Here is a 26,405-nt window from a genome sequence, read left to right on the forward strand (position 1 = left end):
GTTCTTCCTGAAGTGTAGGACCAGCTGCTGGGGATTAGAGTAGCCCTGGTCAGCAGTGCGCTTTAACCATGGTGACGACAGGGGCCAGGGAGACAGTTCAGCAGGTGAAAGTACTTGCTGTTGCCAGCAAGCCCAGGGCCGGGCTTCAGTCTCTAGAATCCATACCTCGGAGAGAGCGAACTGACTCTTACAAGTTGTTCTCTGAGCTCCACTCCTGAGCTCTGCTGTGCTCACATCCCAACGCCCAAATAAGTGAAAACAGTATTTTTAATTCAGGTGCTGGAGAGGTTGGTGTTTAGGGGTTAAGAGCACTTGCTGCTTTTACAGAGGACCCGAGTTTGCTTTCCAGAACCCACAAGGCAGCTCACAACCATCTGAAAACCCAGTTCTATGGGATCTGCTGTCCTCTTCCGGCCTCCACAGGAACCAGGTAGACACCTGGTTCATATACATAATCAGACGCTCATACACATAAGATAAAATAAATCTTTGAAAAAGAAAATAAATGAATAAATAATTTTCAAAACTCGATGGTACCTCCTCCACCTGCACAGGCAGAGCTGTAGCCCTGGCCACGGTGGCTACTGAACACGCAGGGTGGGGCTCGGCTGTACCGTCTGCTCCATCCCAGTCCCCGCACGTTAATCAGCACTGGCGTGCTGGTAATTTCTGCACAGGAAGCCCAGCTGCGTGGGCCGTGCTCGTCCCCCGCAGCCCCCAGCTGTAGACCCGGTCTCGTGCTCCGGGAGGCACGTGACAAAGGGCAGGAGTGGGGCCTGGTTATCCCATCTGCAGATCTGGCAGGTGCAGATACGCCAGGGGTGAGGCGACCTCGCAGCAGCCAGCTTTGCCCATCTCCCACCCAAGCGCAGGGCGCGGCACGTGGCATCAGTTGCTTGGCACGGCCCTCCTCTGTTTGCCAATTCCCTCCACCACCTCCCCTCTTCCTAATTAACTCCACGGCAGCAAGTCTGTGTTCCTCTGCCAGGGCTGCGAGCCAGCATCCTGGCATGCGCCTGCCTACGGGTTGGAGATGAGCGCCCCCTCACAGCCTGGCACCACCTCCTCGCTTCAGCATCAGGGACCCTCTCTGACCTCAGGTCTGGGTGGCAGGGGTGCCCCTGGCCGGTTGGGTGACAAGACAGGCCCCAGGCTCCAGGGTTCTTATGTTAGTTAAGAAGCGTTGAATAACTGCTCGCTGGGCTCTGGCTCCTCTTCTCACAAGGAAGGTGCTGAGGACTCCTCCATCATGCTCAGCGCTGGCATGAGCCCAAGAGGAGGAGCTGAGGGGGAGGAGGAGCTGAGGGGGAGGAGGAGCTGAGGGGAAGTTGGAACTGAGGGGGAGGAGGAGGAGGGGGGGGGGAGGAGGAGCTGAGGGGGAGGGAGGGGAAGGATTCTCTTAGGCTCTCTGGCGTCATACCAGCTAGGAGCAGAGTGAGCACCCGGTGGTCTTCCCCAATCGCATTCTGTCCTCCCACCTGCTCAGCCTCCGGTTGCCTTGCTCAGCAGTGAAAGAAGGGCAGGCAGATCTTTCCTAGGAAATGTGAATTCCTGGGCTCAAGTCGGCACTGTAACCCTGAGATCTGGGCCACAGCCTGGGAATCTACATGGTTCTCACCACCTGGAATCTCTCAGCCAGCCAGTGGTCAAGTCACTAGATTGAGCTCCTTTCCACCACAAGGTACCGACAGGTCAAAGGACCCAGAAGCAGAAGAGGGATCCGAGTAAACTGGCACTTAGAATACAAAAGAAACATAAACAGGTGTCCAAGCCACTCCAGGATAAGGATTCCTGCTGGAGTCCCTCTCCTTTCCCAAACCAACATCTGGGGAGCAGAGGAGGACAAGGAGGGGTCTCTGGGAGTTAAGAGCAGGCAGCCAGCGCAGCTGGACCTCTGGGCTGGCCTCTCCTTCTCTCCCCTCTGTCCCTCCAATGCAGGCTCAGCCTGTCCCAGGGCACCTCCCTGGGGTGGGGGTGATGGAGGAAAAACCCACCCTGCAGGTAAGGCAGTGAGGGAAGTCCTGCTCTTCTCCTGCCAAGGCCCTGCTGTCCCAGGTGTGAGAACCTGACACACCAGGTCCTGCCTGGACATCCCTCTCCTCTCCTGTCAGCCAGCTGTGGAAGGCAAAACTACAGACCTGGGCATACAGCACAAAGAGGGGGGAAGGGAAGGGGTGATAGAAGGGAGAATGATGGAGGGAATGGACAGGAGAGGAGGAGAGGAGAAATGAAAGCAGAAAAGGAAAGAGGAAGAGAGCGAAAGAGATGAGAAGAAAGGAGAAAAGGAAGGGGAATATTGAAGGAAGAAGATAAGGGGACAGATTTGAGGAAGAAGGAAGGGAAACAGGAAGAGAGGAGACTGGGGAGGAAGGAAAGGAGGAGGCAACAGAGATGAGATAGAGGACAGAATAGAGGTAAGGAGGACCGCGAAGAGGAAAGAAGCTTGGGAGGGAAGGGGGAGGAATCATCTTTTCAGAAGCTCAGAGGGAACAGTAAAAGCCCTGAGATGAAGGCTTGTAGTCCCGTCTCTCCTGTTAACCTCCCTCCAAGCCTCTGCCCAACACAGTGAGGGTAGGCCCTGGTGTCCACACAGGAGCTCGGCCATGCTGGGATCTGCCTCTCCGATGCCAGTGCGAGCCACCAGTTACGCCCCCCCCCCCCCCACACACACACACTCCAGCCTCCCACAGAACAGGAGCTGGCTCACTGAGCGTCCACCACCCAGCCTTGTGCAGCCGAGCCTCATCCATAATGACAGGAAAGCATGTCTGCCCATGCTGGAAGCCGCCCGGGAACCCATGGTGCATGCTCTGTCATAAAATATCTTGTCACCCAGGCAAGTATCATCTCTGACAAAATATTTCTGGATACGAAAGCAAGAGGCCTATTGATTGCTCACCAGGCCACACACCTTGGGGATGCCCCTGCGTAGCTCGGTTGTCACGAATCCTCTCCCTGAATACCCACGGGCAGAAGGTGGCCACTGACCCAGTGGGCACCCATTCAGTGACAGCTGCTCCAGACGCAGCACCAGCGTGGACAGCCTACTCTCTTTTATGTTACTGCAATAAAACACCCTAAATGAAAGCTTCTTTTTAATTAATTACAGTTTACTTACTTTGTATCCCAGCTGTTGCCCCCTCTCTCACTCCCTCCCAATCCCACCCTCCCTCCCTCATCTCCTCCCATGCCCCCCTCCAAGTTCCTTGTTTTTTTTTAAAGTGTCGTTTCTTTTTCTTTTTCTTTTAAGTTTATTTATTTTATTAAAGATTTCATTACAGATGGTTATGAGCCACCATGTGGTTGCTGGGAATTGAACTCAGGACATCTGGAAGAGCAAGCAGTGCTCTTAACCTCTGAGCCATCTCTCCAGCCCAAATAAAAGCTTCTTGAGGGATGAAGGGCTTATTTTAGCTCTGAACAGGTTTTAGCCCATCACTTTGAGCAAGTCACGGCAGTGGGAACCTTAGGAGAGATGGTCTCACGGCACACCCATAGTCAAGAGCAGAGGAAAACGCGTGCACATTTACTATGCTCCTATACAGTGCGGGGCCCACTGCCTAGGGAATGGCACCACCCACGGTGGGCTGTGTCTGGCCACACCCAGTAAGGCAACCAGGACAATGTCCCAAAGATAACTGCAGGCCAACCTGACCTAGACAATCCCTCACTGCGACACTCTTCCCAAGAGATTGTGAGTTGTGTCAAGCTGACAATTAAAACTAATTATCACAGCTTCTCAGCCTGGAAGCAGCCCAGGCATATGACAGCTCTGACAGCTGAGAAGCCCCAAGTGGCCATGCCAGGAGTCTGCACGTCCCCCTCAGGAAACAGAGGTCCAGCAGGGCAGAATTTTATGTGTGCTCACAGGGGTTGCTGAAGCCCTGAGGGAGGGGCTTGCTTGGGACTCTCCTCAATGCGTCCTTCACTTGATAGAGAGAGTCTGCTTAGGGCTTGAGCCTGGGGACTCAAGTCTGGTGTGCCTGGCCCCGGCAGTGGTCACCGCAGGACCGGGAGCCAGGGCCTCCCTGTTATTCTCTTAGCCTCAGTCTGCTCTTGGTAAACTGGTCTTGACAACCCCCACCCCCGACCCGATGGTAAATCAGGACTTGTATCTGTTCATCACCCCTGGTTGCTGGCATGGAACTTCAACACTCTCGGAATCTACTGAGTGGCTGGTCGGCGGCTGTGCTACAAGCAGCTTCAGGGCGGAGGCTGTCCCTGAAAGCCCAGCCACATGACTAGTGGGTGGGGACTTCAAGACCCAGAGAAAATCCATCACTTACTAAAAGCTCTCTAGAAGGCTGGAGAGATGGCTCAGAAGTTAAGAGCACTGCTTGCTCTTCCAGAGGTCCTGAGTTCAATTCCTATAACCACATGGCTCACAACCATTTATCATGAGATCTGGTGCCCTCTTCTGGCATTCAGTTGTACATGCAGGCAGAACATTATATACAGAATAAAATAAATAAATCTTAAAACACACACACACACACACACACACACACACACACACACACACTTTAAAAAAAAAAGCTCTCTAGAATGTTTCATCCCTCATATTGCTAGATGTGTGATTCACGAATATTTTCTCCCAGCCCACTTTGTGGACAGTGCTTCCCTCTGCCATCCACCAATGATGAGAAGAGTCAGCCTGGAGCCTCGGGCATGCTGAACAAATGCCACTCACCAGCCATGTCCTTGCTGGGCTCTGGGGATCTGACCAGACTGGGAGCTATGAGGGAGTGAAGAAAGGACAGACAGACACACGGACACACAAGACACAGCTGGGATTGCATGGGCTGGGCAGCACCCCCAAAGCTCAGACTGTTACTTACAGTTGAGTGGGGAGATAGATTACCGCCCACAGCTGGACAAGGAGATGGTTAATACGCACAGATGAAGAAGGAGACAAGCTCGGCTAATCTCTCAGAGCAGGCTGAGATGGGGGGCGGGGAGCAGTTTCCAGACTAAATATCTGGGTAGGAGCTGTGTGGACATTTTCTACACACCTTGTCAGTATTCCCTCAGACAGGGAGGGAAGGCTTTGCCATTTCCCGTGGGTCTGAGGCACCAGGACCTCGATGTGAGCATACCCAGGTCAACAACACACACTCGGGACTTCACTCAATCCTGACACAGACCAGCCTTGATTCAAGACGACCCTGATTCCCCCAGGAGAGGACATGGGAGCTGAATGGCCAGGGTCCCATGACCTCCTCTGAATGCTTTGTACACATATTTCAAGTTCTCATAAGTACGTCATTTCCCAGTTCCCACAAGTCTCTCACGAACTATAGAGCATTGTAATGTCATGAGACCCCGGCTCTGTCCCCAAGCTGGTCAGAGGTAGGCATGGTTTAGGGAACCCTGGCTGGCATCTGCAAGTGGGAGCCTAATGAAGGGGTGAATTATTCCTTGACTTCATGGCTCTGCTGCTGAGTCAGCCAAGTGCCCCTGATCCCCCAAAACCTAATGAGGGTAGTTGTCAAGTGTGTGTGTGTGTGTGTGTGTGTGTGGTTTTTACAAGTGTCTTCTCAGCCTGACAAGAGAAAGCCAAACACTGACTCCACCCTGGGCCATACCAAATTATTTCTAAAAAAATGTGTCTTTGCAGTATTTTTTCCCCCCTTGAGACAGGGTCTCTCATAGCCCAAAGTGGCCTTGGGCTTGTCACATAGCTGAAAGATGAGCTTGAACCTTTGACCTTCCAAGTAGAGGCGTTACAGGCCGTCATAGCCAGTCTGCCGGCGCTTGGGATGGGACCCAGGGAGTTGTGCGTGCTTGGCGAGTACACTCTACCAGCTAAGCCACATGCCCAGCCCTGCGTTTGCACCTTGCAGACAGGGTGTACCAGGCAGTGTGTGCTGTGGCATGAACAGAAGAAGAACTCTGCCTTGAAGGACAAACCAAATTCCGCTGTGCTCACTGGTTCCAATGTTGCCTGGGAATCCAGCCTTCAAGGGCCTCAGCACTCATAACTAGGGACTAAGGGGGTTAAGACCTAAGCCCAGCTCTCCAGTGACCCCTGCTCAGAGGCTAGCCATCCCAGCTTGACTTTGAAAGAGAGTGCAAATTGCCCAAGGCCAAGCTTGCCCTGAGGGAGGGGAGGTGCATTCAGTGACATTGTGATCCTCTTTAGTCCCTAACGGTGAATTACTTAGAAGTCAGAGGTCTGTTTGCACCTGTGAAATCATCTCCCCAAGAAGACTCTCACTTTCTCACTCCGAAGGCCTTCCCATTCATAGCCAGCTTTCAGCTTCAGAACTCAGCCTTTCTCTCACCTGGCTTATAAACCTGATGTCTCTGGCCCAGGATCATGCCTTTTGTTGGGACAGCCCAGGCTATTGGAGAGCAATGGCTTCCTCCCTGCCTGCTAACGCTGGGGCGATGAGACCATGGTTATCTCCATCGGTGACCATCCTGCTGCCCCAGTGGTATGGCACAGTCTGAAGGCAGCCATGTTTGTATCAGAGGGCCTCAGGCACTGTCTAAAGGGACCCCTGATTCACCAGTGAGAAGAGGACCTGGGGCCCATAGAGAAGGGCACAGCCTTGCCCTTGAACTCACAGGTCACATCTGTGACTTCAGAGTCTCTGAGCCTCCTAGGCCCAACAGTTCGTAGGACCCTAGGAAGCCAACAGTCCAACACTAGAAGACTCACTCACAGAAAGTCATCTTGCCCCCCTCCACACCCAGGGACATAGAGAAAGGACACAGATAAACTATAGGGGAAGAGGCCCTGGGGAGGGGCCGGGGGCCTGCAGCACTCACTCTGTCCTCTCTAGCTGAGGACACCCACGAGCAGCACTGACTTTCCCAGTGGTGTGTGTGACCACACGCATGTGGATCCCTGCAGCAGAGGGCCCCGAAAGCTGGCATCACAGACAATTGTGAGAGGCCTGACTCGGGTGCAGGGAACCGAACTTGGGTCCTCTGCAAGAACAGCAAGCACCCTTAGCTGCGGAGCCAGCCCTCCAGCCCCTTTTATTTTTATTTGTTTGTTTTAAATCAGGGTTTCTCATAGACCAGGCTGGCCTCGAACTCACAGAGACCAGCCTGCCTCTGCCTCCTGAGTGCTGGGATTACAGGCATGTACTACCCCATCCAGCTAGCCCCAGTTCTTATTTTGCTAGGAACTAATCAAGCAGCATCCTTATGGACTATTGAGTCCTACCTGATGAACAAAAAACCAAACAAAAACAAAAACAGGAGAAAAGAAAAACATCTTCAAGTTGCCAAAATTGATATCTAAGACTCAGTACTTGTGATTCTCAATCTTAATTGGCTTAACTATGGATATCAAAACAGCTAAGACACTTGTCTCAGTGGGCCTGTAGGACACCTCCTGGAAAGATTAGATGAGGGATGAAGACCCTCCTCTATCAGCTCTCGTTCCCTAGAGTCTTCCCTGGTACATATCCCTGTCCCGAGCCAGACACTCGATTCTTACCCACAATCCACCCACTTTAATCTGCTCATTCAGTTTGAGCACAAAGAGTTTGTTTTTGCAGCCTACATTAGCCATAGTTTTATGATAGGAATGGGGCACAACTGTAACAGAATGTCAGGTGGAAATGGAGGGCCAGAGGTATCATCTCTGAAACACAGAGAAGGGACGAGAGTGATTTATGATTTCAGAATTCACCAAAGTTGACTTGCACTTTAGGAAGCAGATGATCAGCTTGAAGTCACTGGAAAAGGCTCAGGCTTGAGTAGCCCCTCCTACCTGTTCTAGTGACAGACATGTGTCTTCCTTAAAAACTTCTACTACCTTCCTTCTTTCTGCACACTTTATAAGCCTGAGCATGTGTAAGAACTTGAGTTTCATGTGCTGTGTCCACCCCTGCCTGGAGTGGACCCAACCCAGTAGGGCCAGTCTTTTACCGTTCCCTAGATGATGGCTGTGAAGGTCATTTCTGGACTTTAGAGTTCAGAGAAGTTGGTGGTAGAACTTGGGGACAGGTGTGGTATAGCAATTTCCTCCTAGTTGAAACATTCCATCCCAGAGGGAAACTTCTTAAGATTCAGGAAGTAAACAAGTCACAAGTCTCAGAAAGTCCCTGAAACTCATAAGATTCACAAAGTTCCTTCCTGCCCAAGGTTATATAATGGTAAGGAGTGTTAAGGAGACTGAAACCTGTTGAGCTCTGTGAAAATTGTGCAGAAAACTCCAGAGTTCCAGCTTTCATGAGTTATCACTCTAGAATGGGCTTTGGGCGATACAACTGTTTTTGAGTCCTCTACCCTCCTATATGTAATCCCAGTAAATTAATTGTCTCACCAAGTTGGACTTTGATAGTATTATTACTTTGGTCTGTTCACATCTGCCCAAGAATAGTATCACACATACACACAACAGGGTAGTTTAAAGAATACAGACTGAAAGGGTTAAACTAATTTTGTAACCTATATATCTTCTAAAGCCTATAGTTTTGAGTTTTAGGTACAGGTTAAGCCAAAGCCTCTTAGTACCTTTCCAGAAAATGGAGGAATGTGACCCTATCTGTGAGGATAGATAGAAAAAAAGCGAGCAAGCAATGACCTTCATTCAGCAAAAAGAAGGACCAGACCCTTGTCTTTGAGATAGTGTTTCTTAGCAACCAACCCAGACTTCTGAGTAGCTCCTGACCTCCAGCCAAAAGTCCACAGCCCTTAATCTTCAAGGATGAGCTAACCACCCCACCTTCAATTGCAGCTGCATCCACACTTGGCAGGACTGGCCAAGCTTGAGCACCTAAGACTAACCAATTATCTTACTTTATAACTTCCTCATCCAATCCTAAATTGCCAAAACTGCAACTTCAAATTTCCCGCAATTTTTCTTTTAAAAACCTAAAGGCCTTTGTCTCCCGGTGCCACTCTTTGCTGACCGGCAGGGGTGACCCCATTGCGCAATGGTTAATAAACCTCTTGCTTTTGCAACGAGTCCATGGTCTGTGGGAGTTTCTGGGAAGGGTGTGATCTTGAACTCCTGAGCTGTGAGACCCCAGGTCTTACAAGACCAGCCAGGCCAAGTGAAGTTGCTTTGCCCATGGGAACAAGGGAGGCTGTTTCCTCTCTTGACTCTACTCCACCTGGAACCCCCTGTATTATTGGGTTTCAGCTGCAGCAACTCTCCCTTTCCATAAGCCCTGGCATCTTCTCCAGCCCGTAGCTCTTGCTACTGCCCTGGCCTTGGTCCCAAAGGTTCTTGGCACCTTCCTCTTTTAATTTCATCCATGATGTGCCCCAAGCCATGTGTGGTGTCTCCGCCACTGCTTGTGGGTTTCTGCTAGGCCTCGCTTAGAATAACTCCTGCTCATTTTCATCTTCCTCGTCAACCTTATCTGGATGGATGACAGACCACCATAACAGATCTCTTCTGCTATGTATCAGAAGAGGCCGTTTCCCATGCAACTACTTCAAGAGGCTTCTGGTTTCCCTGGAGCCCATTTACAAAAGCCTGGTAGGTTATAAACCAACTCATGCCCCTTAGCCTACTTTCTGGTCTGTGTCACACCTGGGCTGGAAGGCACCACAGAGGCTAATTGGTCAAGGTGGGCCTTCTCCCACTTCCTAAGCTCTTGACTTATGGCTTCATTGTGGTGCCTATCCTATCATATGTGCTGTCTAGGACCATGACCCAAAGATTTATTTTTACTAAAGGTTTATTTGTTTTTATTTTATGAGTGTGAGCGTTTACCTGCATGTGCATGTGCACAGTGCCCACAGAAGCCAGAAGAGGGATTGGATCCCCCGGAGGATCCGTGATTCCAGAGGCCCGTGAGCCAGCATGCAGGACCAGGAACAGAACCTGATCCTCTACATGAACTCCAGATGCTCTTAACCACCAAGCCATCTCTCCAGTCCTGCATCTGGCTCTTACATCTTCAGTTTTCACCTGTGTGAAACTGTGAGTTTTTCATGCAGTGAGGTTTTACATGCGGCGAGGTTCTTTCTGGGGCTGGCAGGGTGGCTCACAACTTAGCGCTGGCTGGCTGCATACTCATGAGGACTGGAGCTGGATCCGGCACCCAGCTAAGGCCTGGATCCCACACATGCTTGTAAACCCAGCTCCTAGGAATCCTGTACCATCTTCTGGTCACCTTGCACCCACAGGCAGGAATGTACGCTCGCCCACCCCACATAAGTGTGCATACACTCAAAGACACCCACGCATAAATAAGTAAAGAAATAAACAGTATTTTTTTTATTAAATGTTCTTTATCACTTTTACTAATACCGTTACTTTGTTTTATGTCACAGTTTGTGTAGTTTTCTTGTGGCCTATATTAGTTCCTTTGCTTATCAGTCTGACAAAATACTTGATTGATGGTTCTTATCTGTAAAGGAAGAAAGGAAATCAGGAGCTGTCAGAACTCCGATGACCTGCCCAAGGCTGCCGAGGCTGCACAGCGACTACCCAGCCATTCCGCTGACCCCCTGCCCCACCCAAGACACTGTGAGCTACTCAGCTCCCCGATAGCTCAGCCCTCAAAGCTCTTGCCCTCAGTCCATGTTCACTCTCCCTGGAGAACTTTCTGACCATCAGCCTCCCTCCCCTGGTAAGAGCCACTTCTGCAAATCTCCTCCCAGGGGTGTCACCCGGAAGTCTAAGGTTGACATTATCAGGTAGTGACATGTGTCAGGTAGTGACAGGGTTCAGGGACAGGAGTGAGTGCATTGGCAGGGGCAGGGGCGGGGACAGGGGTGGCGTGGGGCAGATGCATAGATGAAGTGGGGTCAGAAGGCTGTGAATGGAATAGGCATGGGGGCAGGGGCAGATAGGTGGGTAGGAACAAGGACAAGGGCTGGAACATATTCCTGTCCCTAGGGATAGGGATGGGTGCAGGCCTAGGGGTGGGATAGGAGCAGGGGCAGGGGTGGGGCAGGGACAGGGGTGGGGCAGCGGCATGTCCTTTATCCAGTTTCTTCTATACCCTTCCTCCTTACCCATGCTGGTCCTGACCAGAAGACTGAGGCTTTTTCATCTTAGAGAGGCAGCTCTTCTGAGGCGCACCTTGGAGAGCCGTCCACCTGAGGCTGAAGGGGAGGAGCAGAGTCAGGCCAGGAACTGGGCTGCAGCTGTGGAGACCCTGGAGCTCCTTTCTGCACGCTCCAGCATTCTTCTGTGCCCCCTTCGGAATGGACAGACGCCGGTCAAACCTCGCCATCCTGCTTTTTACCATTCAGAGAGGAGAAGGCCGATTAAAAATACATGACTGACATTTTCCAGGTAGCCCTGCTGAGCACCGTGAGGGTGTTTGTCAAGGGCCCTCCTCCCTGCCTCCTCCGCAGCCCCCTCCACCTTCCCAGACCCACTCTGAAAATCAAGGCTTCTCCTTGATGCAGGGTGGGGAGGCATGGGGGGGTGCTCTGTGCTTTATTGAAAGAAGGTTTCTTTTCATTCCAGCCTGCCTCCTACGCTGAAGTCCCCCAAAGCCAGAGGATTCGAGAGTGAGCAAAGAAATCCAGTCCCCCAGAAGAGGGGCTTTGCAGCAAGTGGGCTCAGCGGAGGATTAGCCGGGAGCCCGCCTGCTCTGAACTCTGGCTTCTAATTGGGCCTTCCTGACCCTCAGGGAGACTGCTAAGACTCTGAGCCAGCCTCTCTGTGCAGGGGGAGGGTGCTGAGGGCTCACCTGTGTCCCCAGCCCTGCTCACACCTCCCTTTGCTGACCAACAGGTCACTTTTTTCCTCCCAAAGACTTCTGGGCATCAGGCAGGAGTGTGTTGGGAAGGTGACGGGCTGAGTGCTTAGGGACTAGATGGAACCTTAGGTTCAGTCTGCAGAACACGCACACACACAGTTACACACACATGCACAGACACACACATATCGGCGGGGATATCCAGAAGGTACATGGGCAGGACTACCCGCCCCTCTTCACCCAGCAGGGAACAGAAATTCTGAGGGTCACTCCTGCCCATGGCTGGAACCCTGAGGAGGGACGTCACAGGGCAGCTCTGGGGACTCTGAGCCAGTGGTTCAGCAGTTACCAACACACCTCCTTCCCTCAGGTGTCCCTTCACACCCAGCCCACGTGCCAGGCGCTTTCCATGGAAAACAACCAAAGGGGGCCCGCAGGGTTGGGAGTGGGGAGAGCAAGTACGTGTTGGTAAGTCCCTCTAACAAAGCTGAGGCTTCCATGTCCCTGTGTCTGAGAGGCTGAAAAGGAAGGCTAAGCCAGAACCTCGCTCCCCTCAGAAGCCTCTGTGCACGAGGGCGAGGGGTGAGGCCCACAGAGCCTTCCCGGCCCCTCCTCTGGCCTGTGCTTGGTACAATCCCTCTTCCCACATAGGTTGGAGGTGTCCCTGGGCACGGGTTCGGTGCTGTGGAAGTGGGGTGTGCTGGATGGTTTTATGCCAGCTTGACACAAGCTAGAGTCATTTGAATGCTCAACTGAGAAAAACACCTCCATGAGATCCAGCTGTAAAGCATTTTCTTAATTAGTGACTGATGGGAAGGGTCCAGCCCACAGTGGGTGGTGCTAGCCCTGGACTGGCAAGTCCTGGGTTCTGTAAGAAAGCAGGCTGAACAAGCCTTGAGGAGTGAGCCAGTAAGCAGCACCCCTCCATGGCCTCTGCCTCAGCTCCTGCCTCCAGGTTCCTGCCTTGCTTGAGTTCCTGTCCTGACTTTGTCTGATGATTAACAGTGCTGTGAGAGTGAAAGCCAAGTAAACCCTTTCCTTCCCACATTGCTTTGGTCACGGTGTTTCATTGAAGCCGTAGAAACCCTAATTAAGATGTGCCTTATCTTCCAGAGGTGAGGCCAGGCCCTGATCCTCAGTCAAGCAGAGCCCTCAGCGCCCTTGGCCCAGGGCCCAGAGCCAAGGCTAATGTCTCTAAGCCTGGTGCTTCCAGCCTGGAGTCTCTCAGGCTGGAACATAACAGCTGCCTCTGTAGGGGGTTACCCCAGCCGCTGTCCTCCCCCTGCTGCCAAAAATGGATCGAAGAAGATGTGAGCATGGATACTTGGGATTGGCTGCAGCCCACACGTGTCTTTTCCTCAAGGGTGATGGCACCAAATGCCGGTTCGGTAAAGACAGACCAGCCTGGCCCAACACTGACCCGCCCACCATGGAAGGGTTCCCAGTTTGACCTGCCACTCCTGCAGGACAGCAAGCCCTACCCTTGCTGGCCCCACCACAGATGGGCCCCTCTGTCAGCCACCCTGTGTTCCAGCTGGGGCTCCAGGATGGATGGGTGTATCTATTTGTTCTTACCCAATGCCAGGAGACCTACAGAGGCTCCTACAGAGAGAAGGATGCCCCTGAAAGCTAGAATACAGTAGACAGACAGCTAGAGAGCCATGCTCTCTAGTTCACACATCATTCATTCATTCATTTATCCATTCGCCCATTCATACAGACATTCTCTTTCATTCACATACGCATTCCTGTATGGACACATGCATTCACACAGTCATTCTTCTGACATCATTCCACATTCATTCATACTTCTCTCCATTAACTCATTCCCTCTTGCATTCATTCATATCACAGTGTAGCCTTGCAAGGATCTGTCTCTGTTTAACACTAAGCGGCTTGATCAAGATACCCCCGCTTCCAAGAAGGAGCAGGAATTATCCAGCTTTTCACCTGCTCTGGCCATGCCGACCATAAATGATCACGGCTTCCTGGACATGCCTGCTACTGTCCTAGCTGAGACCAACCGCCTCGTTCCAGTTCAATGGAGCCTATCTTAGCACCCAGGAGGGAAGAGACACAAAGTAACAGAGCCCACAGCAGGCCGCACCTGGCCTCCTTTTCACATTAAAGGGGTCAGAAGTCCAATTACAGCAGGGAACATGTGGTCCCTTTAAACCAGAGGCTCTCCCTTTGCTCAAGGGTATTTGTGATCGCCTCCAGCCTCCCCCGAGCTAAAAATTATCTGCTTTTCTCTCTTTGCTAAATTACAACCCCCTCAGATTGGTGCTGGGACGGGAGGGAGTCCCCGATGGAAAACCCGTGTCAGTCCTTTTCACAAACTCGGAGCTATTAATTGGTTTGGAAATACTGAACCGATAGCTAAAACGGCTTCTGGGGGGATTAATGTCAAGCAATGTACCGTCCCCCTTGGTGGTTCAAGGAGCCATGGGGTGGCCGGAGGTAGCAGCAGGCACCACTGTGTTTCAGCCTGTGGCGCAGAAGTGGGGGCCTGAGTGTGCGACGCTGCTCCCGGGCTGCACGTGGCTTAGACGCCTACAGGATGGAGGGGCGGGGCCTAACGCTGGGTGAGTGGAGACCCACACTCAGGCTGTGCCTACCTGTTGCAAGGATTTTACCCCTTGGCTGGAGTCAGGGGTGGCAGTAGCAGGGCAGAGGGACCAGGAAACATCTACCTCCCTCCTCTTAAGGTTTCAGTGACAAACCACAGTTCTGTTCCACGGACATTTTGTTGGGAATGTACAGGGCTTACTTCCAGAGCAGTGGGGGAAGGGTGATGGGCTGGGCAGTGAGGTGAAGGGGGCTATAAAGCAGCCACACTGAGAGTTTGCAGCCAGCATGGCTGATGACTTCCTCTCGGCTGCAGATGGAGTCCTCTTCCCTGGTCTTCCCCTGTTTGCACGCTCCTTCCTTGAGACTCCAAGGCTACTGGCCATTAGGGCAGAATTGCATGCAAGGGCCTGAGAGGCGGCTGAATTCCCTTTGTAGGCGGCAAAGCTGAGAGGGTGAGAGGAAGAGGGAGCCCATTGTCCCCTAGCACCCATGACAGCCCCTCCCTAGCTTTGTTCTTCCAGAACACTCACCTCAACCTGGGCTTTCTGCCTCACCACCCGAGTGGCTCTTCCCTGTTTCCTGGCGCACCCCCCAAAATCTTGGATGGGAGGAAAATTTTGAAACAGCATTCCCTGCTTCATATCACCCAACCTCACCCTCCTAGGACTGGGGAGACGTCCCCAGGGCGCTGGGCTGTAGAGGGAAGAAGGAGGCACACCAAGCAAGCACACGCAGAGGCTGTGCCTCTGCCCAGCATCTGTAGGGTACCCATTTCCAGAACTGAACCTCCCGTCTCTGCTCCTCTCTCCAAGCCCCACACCAGGAGGCAGGTAGGTAGTCCTGCTGGAAACCACTCAAGAAATCATCCTGCTGTCTGGGCTTACTGGTGGGCCTGGAATCCCAGCACTGGGGAGGCAGAGACAGGAGGATCCCTGGGGCTCACTGACCAGCCTGCCTGGCCAATCAGCCAGCGAGGTCCCAGTGAGAGACCCTGCCTCAATTCGGGTGGATAGCACTTGAAGAATGAGACCCAAGTGTGGTACACTCGGGGCATACACACACACACACACACACACACACACACACACTAACACGTGAAGACACACATACACACTAACACACGAAGACACACACACATACACACACTTGGAAGGAAGGAAGGAAGGAAGGAAGGAAGGAAGGAAGGAAGGAAGGAAAGAAGGAAGGAAGGAAGAGAGAAACTGCTCTGAGCTCCAGGAACCTAAACCAGGAAGTCAGCCAAAGGATAAACTGGAGTCTCTTTCCCTGCTGTACGAAGTCCAGGGCCCTCCTGCACCCCTTGACCCCTTCTCTTCTGAGCCAGTGAAAGTCAGCTGTCTGTAGCAGGTTAACACTATATATTTATGAGATGCAGCCAGCTGCTTGTGTTTTGTGTTTGTTAATGAAGGGTGGTTAACCTGAGGGGCAGGCTATTATGTAAATAACCCTCTGTGGGTGGAGGTGAAGCCCTGTGTAATGACTGGTCTTGACTGGTCTCAGCAGCGATGGGGGGGCGCTAATTGATATTGGATCTTGTCATTTGCCATGCCTCGTTCCTGCTTTGCCAAATGAGGGACCCAAAGGATAAGGCCCATCTCCCGTTTGAACCCAAACGGCCTTTTCTCCTCATGGTTTCTGCATGACCAGACATCCTGTTCCACCGAGCCTAGGTATCCTCAGAGACCATCCTAGGCATTCTCAGAGACCATCGCAATCGGAGCTTTTGGCAATGCAGGATGCTGGCAGCCTGCTGTGCGCAAGGAACTCCCCCTGCCTGGCTGCCTCTGCCCGGAAAGCATCAGCCTGTGTCTGCACAGAAGACAAGAAATGTAACAGCCAACTGAGGAGTGGTGACCTCTCAGAGTCCCATGTGGGAGACGTCAGAGGTGGGTGGGAAGAGCAGATGAAGGCTCCAGCCTTGACCGGAAGCTGGTCTGGGGGGTCTCAGGGTCACTGAAGGCTCTAGAGACTTGCAGCCTCTCCTAGGAAGGGTCAGCCAGGTCCCTAAGGGTCACTGGTGCCCCCGAAAACAGGTGTGAGCCTCCTGTTCATGCTCAGTTAGTCTGTTCCGTGGTGCCCGGCCCCTCCATGCAGGCTGGAGGATGAGTCCAGCTTTTGTCTCTCAATGTCCAGGGCCTGGAAGACTGACTCCAGGCTGTGTTGTCCACTGTCTGTTGCTCTGCTGGGGCCCACCCTCCCCTCTCACCCCTTTCCACCCCACTCCCACCCCTTTCCACCCCCTCTCACCCCTTCCCACCCTCTCTCACCCCTTTACACCTCCCTCACCCCTTTACACCCCTCCCCTCTATTCTCCACTTTCTCCCATCCTGTGTTTTCCCTCAGATCCCCTTCCTTCCTTCCTTCCTTCCAACCCCCTCCCACTCCTTCCCTCCCCTTTCTTTCCTCCTCCCTTCCCTTCCTCCCCTCCCTTCCCTTCCCCTCCCCTTCCATCTCACCGCCTTGCAGAGCTCATTTAGGCTTTGAGTAATGGAGTGTTGCCACTGGGTTCTCCACAAATGAGATCCTACCTCCCCCAAGACTTCCCTGGGTAAATAAAAGCTAAATACAAATAAGGCACCTGCGTGGCGCTCGGGCTGTGCCTTTGACTAGAGGGAACACGCTGAAATGGCTGATTAAAAATAAATAAAACCCAGCTCTTGTAGGTTCTTCAAACACAAAGGCCCGGCTCCTCTCTGTACCAGCTGAGAGCCAGCCACACAGGCCAGCGGCCCGGGAGCCCGGGGTTGCTGCTGAGTGGCGTGCTGCAGCTGGCTGCCTGCAGTCTGTAATCTTACGCCATGTGCAGGGAAGAACACCCCTGCAGAAGAAAGCCAACTCTTTCTCAGCTCAGGGGTAGGAGGTGGGACTCAAATGAGCCCCGCTGAACCTTCTCCTGCCCTGTCTTGGGACTGGGGACAAAAACCCAGTGCTGGAACCAGCTGCTCCCACCACATCTGCCTACCATCGCCACACCTGTCTTTATGATAGACTTTCTCCCAGGCTCTGTGCAGGGCGGTGGTGTGTGTGTGTGTGTGTGTGTGTGTGTGTGTGTGTGTGTGTGTGTGAGGCGTACAGAGGCTGGGGGCTGTGGGGAGAGTTCCAACCCTAGGGAGAGGTAAACAAAGGCTCTCCCCTTTTTCTCGGTCCCCACTGACAATGCACCGTGTGGTTCCATCAGTGAGTTTGTTGCCCTCACAGGGCACGGGTAAGGGTTGCCGGCGCCTAAGGGAGCAGAGGGGACTCCAAAATGGACACACTGGAAAGCATTCACCAGGCCTAGAAGGGATCATTTTGTTAACAGGTAGGAGGGCCCACCCTGAATGCAGGTGGCACTGTCTGATGTTCTTGGCCCCGGAACTGTGTCAGGACGGAGAAAGCTGGCCGTCTTAATTACTTTCCTAATGCTCTGGCCGAGACAGCTTCTAGAAGGAAGGGTTTAGTTGAGGCTTACAGTTCCAGAGGGCTAAGACTCCACCACCATCACAGTGGAGCAGTATAGAGGCCGGAGCAGCTGAAAGCTCTGATTTCCTCCTGCAAACAGGAAGCAGGGAGAGCGAACTCTGAATTCCTGAGGATGGAACTCCAGGAGGGGAAGCGCTGGCTTGAGTGAGGTGCCACCCACCATCTGGGGCATTTGAGCCCTTGGTCCCCAGTTGGTGGTTCTGTTAGGGGCTGCTTGTGTCGCTGGTGATGGGTCTGGGAGCTTAAAGCCTCCTGCCATTTCCCGGTCCCTCTCTGCGGGCGGTTCTGACAGATGTGTGACTCACTCCCGTGGCTGCACACCCCAGTGAGCGGACACACCAAAAGGAAGCAGATCCGTCCCACTCGGTGTGAAGATCACACAGGGCGCTGAGGCCCCTCACCCTGGCGCAGGTCGTACTCGTGCCCAGCGCTTGCCATCCGTCAGTCCGCAGCACCCTTCCTAAGCAGGCTCTGTTGGCACAGACACACCAGGAGCAGGGGGCTCAGCTGGTTGGAGCATTTGCCAGGACAGCGGTTCTGACAACCGGAGTTTGCTCTCCCAGACCCACACGGTGGAGTCTCCGGGGCCCACGTGGTAGGAGAGACCTGAGCCCTACAGGTAGTCCTCTGTGTCTACACACGCACACAGAGAAACACACACATGCACATACCTGCAGAGAGAAACAGACACACATGCATACAGATACACACACACACACACACACACACACACACACACACACACACACACAATGTGATAGGTAAGAGAACAGCAAGCATTGGAGAGGCAGATGATTCACTCACGGTTCCCAGTCGTGGAAGTGTCAGTGATGTCACACTTATGCCTGGTCTGGGAACAGACTAGAAGCTCAGGGATGCCAGGTATGGCCTAGGTGACGCTGGCCTCGCAGATGACAGCACCTTGGACAGAGCCACGGGCACACTCAGATAGTGGTCTGGGAAGCTGGCCTTCTGCCCAGGGTCCAGCAGTTCCAATGACAGTCCCTGGTAGCTGTGGCCGATCTTGTCTCGTGTGTGTGACACCCTGGGCCTCGGCTGCTCCCTTCTGTTTCCCTGACGCTGAAACAGAAGCCCTCAGTCGAATATGCGGGTGATGGCATTGCGCGTGCCGTGCATTTAGTCAGCTCTCTATAAACGCCCCTTCCAAACACAGTTAGCTGCACAAACCGCACGCGGCCGTTGTTGCTAATGATCCCACTTTCCATTTCCAGGTGACACAGAGGGCTGCTCCTGGCTGCACTTACTGAGAAGGGAGTCAGTCCTCTGTCCCTGTGGCAAGCTGGGTGAGCCTGTGCCGGCCCCTCCTGCTGTTATGTGACTGGACCCAGGGGCCCTTTGCACTTAGTGAGGAGTCAGGACCACATGTGTCTTATGCTGATATCCAGGCCAGGCGAATTCACAGGGTGCAGAGTGTGGTTTCAGGAGAGTAAGTGTTAAGGGGTTTCCCTCTGGAGTGGTGCAAATGTTAGGAAGCAGGTAGAGGTGGTAATTTCAGCGTGAGTGCTCTAAATGGTACCAAACTTCAGACTTTAAAAATGATTCTTTCACGTGGAGAGATGGCTCAGTGGTTAAGAGCACTGACTGCTCTTCCAGAGGACCCGGGTTCAAATTCCAGCACCCACATGGCAGCTGACAACTGTCTGTAACTCCACGATCAGACACTCTCACATAGACAATGAAGCAACCCCTGATAATATCCTGACTAGCATGCTCCACAGGTCAGAAACCAGAGGTCAGAGCCACTGAGGATGGCTCATTCCAGCACAGGACAAAAGTATGGACGGTGGTGTGACAGCATCGTTCACAGAAGAGTGGATGGTGGTGTGACAGTGACTGAAAAGTGTCGGCTGGGTGTTGGGGTGCACTGTATGAAGGTTGTCTCTCTGTATCCACCTTTAATTCTGTGCCGGCGGAGAGCTAGGTGCCAGCAGGAGCTGGGCATCGTTATTTCTGTGGCTCATCACTGGCCTCATATTTTGTAAGTATTTCTCCATCCTTGCCTAAGGCAATCTAGCATTGTATCTGATTGGCTGGAAAGAAGATCTGACGGCTGATATCTACAACGGCCAGGCTGCAGACTGCACAGCTTTGAACGGTGGCCCAGACAAGCCCTTCCTCCCTTAAGCCGTGTCTTGTTGGGTATTTTGCTACAGCAGTAAGGACAGTTACTGGTATGCAAGAAAGGGTGACATTTCCTTTAAGAGATGTGGGGGACACCCACCGAGACCCTTGACTCTTTTCAGCGATGGTCTGTGTAAAGGGAGCTGCTTTCTGGAGTCACACAGTGATGGTCCCAGGGGTCTGCTCATTCTCTGCCACGACTCAGGCCTTCAGAAGGGAGAGACACACCTTGCCAAGCTCCAGTGTCCCTTTAAAACCAGGTGAGGAGAGCTGGAGAGATGGCTCAGCGGCTAAGAGCACTGGCAGCTCTTCCAGAAGATGGTGGTCCAATTGCCAGCACCCACATGGCAGCTCACAACAGTCTGTGACTCAGATCAACACCCTCACACAGACATACACACAGGCCAAACACTAATGCACATAAAAGTAAATAAAGCATTAAAATAAAGACTGAATGAGGAGTCTGACCCATCCTGCTAGCCTTCAGGTGTGCCTAGTGAACCCTCTGCAGGCCTGGGCGTGTGTGCTACCAGAGGGATGGTACTAGGTGAGGTCACGGGGTTTCTGGAACCCCGATAAGAAGGGCACAGCTCTGTTGTGGGGCCGAGCCAGCCCAAGTGGAGATGTCTGCTTTGGGTTCCCCAGTTGTCATCCATGCTCTTCTAATGGTGCCAGCCTGGCTTCTGCCCTCCCCAGAGGAACAAGGAGAAATATTGTCTCACTTGCAGAGGAGCCTGCAGTGAGGCAGGCAGCCCTCCGCCACACCCACCACCGCGCAGCAGCAGAGAGTCTGGGCTAGGAGCTCTGCATTTGGACAGACCACCCTTCTTGTCTCTGATGGCAGCAGCACAAAGAAAGATGGGAGATTCAGAACTAATAGGAAAGCACAAGAAAGAACCGAAATCCTCCAATCGTCCCTCAGGGGCATTCTGGGAAACATTTGTGTGCTAGAACACAGCAACTTTCTGGCAGGACTGTGGCTCAGGCCCAATCTCACAGGGGCTGCTGTGGTTCTCTGCCTCCGCGTTCTCAGTCCCGTTTGAACAAAGGATCCTGTTTTCATTTTGCACACTGCGTGGCTGTTTCTGGGCAGAAGTTGCAGATATGGAAACGGAGACTGTGTGACACTTAGGATATGTTAATGATCTGTTTGTAGCTCATCATAGCCATGTAGAACAAACTTCTCAGACTAACAGAGATCATAAGAAATGAAAAAAAAAAACATGTTAAAGCTTTCAAAAATTCAGGTTGCTGGAGAGATGGCTCAGTGGCCAAGAGCACTGGCTGCCCTTCCAGAGGAGCCAGGTTCGGTTCCCAGCGCCCACATGGCAGCTCACACCTGTCTGTAACTCCAGCTCCAGGGTATTGTTGCTCTCATCTGGTCTCTGCCGGCTCTGCACACACATGGTACATAGATATACATGCAGGCAAGACTCACACATAAAATAAAATCCTTAAAGACTTTTTTTTAAAAAAAAAAATCAAACCATTGTATACATGCACATAGACATAGAAATAAAATGAAGCTCTCGTCACAAGAATCAAACACTAGCACTCGGGAGGCAGATCTCCATGAGTTCTAGGCTAGCCTAAAAAAGAAAAACAAATCGTATTTTAAAAATATTTTTTAGAGTCTGTTAGGTGGGTTGTTATCCCCTCATGGCTTCTGGTTGGACATCAGATATGAGGCAGGTGAATGAATGAATGAATGAATGAATGAATGAATGAATGACTTGACTCAGGTGGTGGAAACGTCTTGCAAAACTGGCTAAGTCCGCTAATTCTCAAGCTGTTCCAGGAACCCATGTGTTTCAAGCAAGATTCCATTGAATAAAAAGTTTTCACTGCAAGTAAACAACCAGGGCAATCTGGCCCACCATCTGTCTCTGTAAATAAAGATTTATTGGAACAGGGCCATGAACAGTCATGGGCAGATTGTCTCTCACTGCTCTTCCTGTGCAATGACAGAGGTGAGAAGCTGTCACAGTGATGAACTGGCTGGCAAAGCATGGGTAGAACATCGTCTGACTCTTGACAGAAAATAAGTTTGCTATGTGAATCGTCCCACTTTCTGGATGGACAAACTGAGGCCTTGAGACTGGCTGCAGGAAACAAACTAATAGACCCCTTCCTTCCCCTCCTCCTTCTCTTTCCTTTCTCCTTGTCCCCATTCCATATCCGTTTCTTTTTCCGCACTCCCCTTCCTCCCCTCTAGCCATTTCTTCTGTCCTTTTACTTGGTGATGGCTGGAGCCTCCCTGGCTTGGGACTTGATGTGGGAAGGGGCTGTGGAGGAAAGCCAGGGACTGATGGTCCGCCCAGCGTGGCGCAGGTCCCCATCCTGGAAACAGAAGGGATTGGCCATCCAGCCAAGCAGCCTTGTGTAGTCTCAACCAGGCACCTGCTCCGACCTTTTCCTAGACACTCGTGCCCTCGCAGGACACAACAGTCCCAGAGGGACTCCATAGTCTCCTGATGGGATTGAGAGGGCACGGACCGGTGTGGCCTGGGGCTGCTTCCTAAGCCTGTCTGAGCACCAGCAGACCCCCCCGGGGCCACACTCAGCACTCTAAGGACGGGAAGCTGCCCTGGCACTTGGTTGGAAGGTGTGGAAATCCTCAAAGCGCACCTCTACACAGCAGAGCTGATAAAAATCGTTAGAATTCCTGAAGGGTGAGTCCCAGTGATGGTGACACACGCTTTGATCCCAGCACTCAGGAGGCAGAGACGGATAGATCTCTGTGAGTTGGAGGGCAGCCTGGTCTACTCAGTCAATGAGTTCCAAGCGAGCCAGGGCCACACAAAGGGATCCTGTCCAGAAAGATAAAGCGGTAGCCATGGCGGGCTGGGCCCCGGAGAGACGGCTCAGCCATTAAGAGCATGTGTGGCACTTGCAGGGGACCTGGGTGATTCCCTACGCAGTGACTCACAGCCACCAGTAACTCCAGTTCCAGGGGCTCTGATGCCCTCTTCTGAATTCCAACAGCACCAGGCAGGCGCATGGTGAGCATACAAACATGCAGGCAAAACGTTCATCCACATGAAATAAAGTAAAATAAATCTAAAAGAGTTTTTTTTTGTTTTGTTTTGTTTTAACATAAGGACTGCTAAGGCCTACCCACAGAACTCACCCGCCCAGTGCTGACATGTGGGTCCTGTCACTGGCAACTGACCTGAAAGGACATTTTCTTTTCATGTCAAAGACAAAACCATGTCCATGTTGAGCTCAGAAGGGCATAAAGGGAGCTCTCTAAGTGGCCACTTATTCTGATGCCCAGAGTTGGCAGGGTCTTCTCTCCTCCTCCTCCTTCTCTTCCTCCCCATCCTCTTTCTCTCCCTACTCTCTCCTCCCCCTCCTATTTTCTCTCCTCCTCCTTACTCCTCACTCCTCCCCCTCTTCCTTCCCCTCTTATTTCCTCCCCCTCTCTCCTCCCCCTTCCCCTCCTCTCTTCATGCTGTTCCTCATGCCTTCCTAACTCTCTCCTCCCCCTCCTCTCTTCCCCATCCTCTTTGTCCTTCCCCTTCCTCTCTCCTCCTCCCATCCTTTCTCCTCTTCCTTACTCCTTACTCCTCCCCAATCCTCTCCTCTTCTCCTCCCCCTCCTCTCTTCTCCCCACTCTTCCTCTTCTCCTCCTCTCTTCCCTCCTCCCTCCTCCTCTCTCCTGCTAACCCTTTCCTCCCTCTCTGCATCAAGGCTACAAAGACCTCAGTGCTCACATGTTCTGCGGCGTTTTCTTCGCCACCCACTGTCCTCAAAAGTAGACTGGACACTTAGCCTCCACGTTCCTCCCACTTGCCGAAGAGCAACTATGGCACGAAAATGATTGGAGCACCCGGCAGTCTCTGTAAGGAGGGAGAACAGTGGTCAGTCGGCATTATCCCCTCGGCACCAGCACAGCCCTGACACATGTGAATGTCTGTGGTACGCACAGGTACATGGATTGGGTGGTGGACGGACGGATGAATGGATGGGTACGTGCATGGCTAGGTGAATGAGTGTGTGGTGGCCAGTGATGAGGGATGGATTGATGGATTAATGGATGGGAAGATGGGTACGTGGGAAAATGGTTGGGTGAATGGATGGATGAATGGATAAACAGGTAGATGAATAGATAGGTGAGTTGACAGGAGACTGGGTAGGTGAATGGATGGACAGATGGATCAGAACATGAATGGGTAGATGGATGAACATGTGTCACTCAAGAAGGCTAGTTAGTTCCTGGCTCCCACACTCTAGTGTCAGCAATGGGAGATCCTTCCAGGCCAAGGAGGCCTGGGAACATTTGGGGACCCACCTCTTCTCCTCCACCTCTGTCTTTGCAGTGTTCCCACTGCACCCCTGGGGAGCATGGATCTGACAGTAGCCCAGAGGGAGCACTGCTCTTCAGGCTACAGCTTTTAAAGGCATCCTCTCATCTTCAGAGTCTGCAAATAAAAGGGACAGCGCCCAGCAAGCTCAAAGGATCAAAGGCTGCCCACGAAAATGCAGAATCAAATCACCCCAAAGCAGTATTCCTTCGGAAGAAGCATGGCTCAGGAGGCTGAGACCGCAGACAGCCCAGAGGCCAGCCCAGCCAGCCTTGTCCCAGACTCCAAGTCGTTCAAGCCCACGGGCCAGTGGGTCAGAGCGCTTGCTGCACACCACAGGGACCTGACTTCGCAGCCCCAGCATCCAAGGGAAAACCCAGGCATGGCTGGACCTCTAGCCTGGTAAGGGATGGAGAAGGAGGGCCACTGGCATGTACTGGCCAGCAGCCTCACTCCAAATTCAGTGAGAAACCTTGGGTCGAGGGAATAAGGCTGAAGAGCGGCACAGCAGTTCAGCGGGCACCGGCTGCTCTTGCAGAGGACCTGAGTTTGATTCCCAGCATCCGAGACTGGTGGTTCACAACCACCTGTAACTCCAGCTCCAGGGGATCCAATATCCTCTTCTAAACTTCTCCAGCACCTTTACTCCCATGTACACACACCTTCACACACAAGCATACCCACCCTCACACACATCATTTATAAAGAGAGAGTAAGGCAGTGAGCAATAGAGCAAGACACCCAAAAACATCTTCCTCTGGTCTCCAGACCCGTACACACAAGTGTGGACACACACACACATTGCAGGCCATTCTTAGCTACATAGTGAGCTCCAGGCCAGCCTGAGTCACAGGAAACCCTGTTACTACCTCACTCACTCACTCACTCACTAACTAACTAACTAACTAACTAACTAACTAACTAACTAACTAACTAACTAACTAACTAATCTACTAACTAACTGATGGCTATTCTTGGTTGCCAACCTGACCACATCTAAAATCCACGAATACCCCATCGGCTGGGCACATCTGTGAGGGTTTTTTCTTAATTAAAGCATTTGAGGTGGAAAGGCCCACCCTAAGCCCAGACCCTTTGAGGTGGGAACGTCCCCCTTCGATCTGTGGCCACGTCCAGTGCCGGCAGCCTCTGTAAAGGACATGGAAGAGGGAAGCTCCTGTTCTTTGCCTGCCTGCCTTCCATCTCACTGCAGGTTCATTCCCTCGCCAGGGACAGGTCCCGCTTCTTCAGCATCCTCCTGTGAGTGGAAGATGGCCAAGACAGCCAGCCTCTCAGACTGATGACTCCTGGATTATCGGCATGACTTTCTGTTGTTTGACAGCCATGGGACTAGCTGGAGCCAAACCTGCAAGCCATTCTAACACACACACACACACACACACACACACACACACACACACACACGATTTATTCTATCAGTTCTGTTCCTCTAGAGAATACACAAAGTACATCTCCAGCTGGTGGAGCTGCGGGGGATGAAGGTGTTCAGAGAACCTTAGGATTCCATGGCACCTAGCTACAGGAAGTAAGTCTTTGGGGGTGGCTGGCCCCTTCCTATCTCTGGATCTCTTCTTCCTGTCAGCCACAAGGGCTCCTGCTCCACAGGCTCTTACTACTGTGGTGTTCAGTCCCAATGTCTGACCCACAGAGTAAGCCCTCTAATGCCACAAGCAAAACAAGGCCCTTGTAGAAAGCAACCAGCATGCGGCTCACCGGATTATGGCAGCCTTGTTCTACCACCATGTGAGATCCCCGACAGCTAACTGTGTGGTCTAGTGCAATTGCCTGACAGCCAGTAATCCATACAGCCACACCCACCAGGCTGGTCAGTTTTGGTCAAGAGTCACCTGGGAAGAGGGGAAACTCAGCTGAAGACTTACTCAGATCAGACTGGCCTGCAGCATGTCTGTGGGGCATTTTCTTGATTAGCGAGCATGTGATGTGGGAGAAGGCAGGGCCCACCATGGGTGCTCCACCCTCAGCAGGCGATCCTGGGTTGTACAGGAAAGCAGGCTGAGCATGCCGTGGGGGCAGGCCATCAAGCAGAGCTCCTCCACGGCCCCCACCCCCACCCCACATCAGCTCCTGCCTCCAGGTTCCTGCACTGACTTCCCGTGACGACGGACTGCCGCTTGCGAGCAGGAGAATGAAAACCCTTTTCTTCCCAAGGGGCTTCTGGTTAGTGTTTTATTGCAACAAAACCAGAACTAGAAAGCCCACCCGTGGCCACTCTGTGAGGGCTGATGGCTTTCCT

Source organism: Psammomys obesus, unplaced genomic scaffold (genome assembly GCF_907164565.1).
Source record: "Psammomys obesus unplaced genomic scaffold, mPsaObe1.curated_primary_1811, whole genome shotgun sequence".
NCBI lineage: Eukaryota > Metazoa > Chordata > Mammalia > Rodentia > Muridae > Psammomys > Psammomys obesus.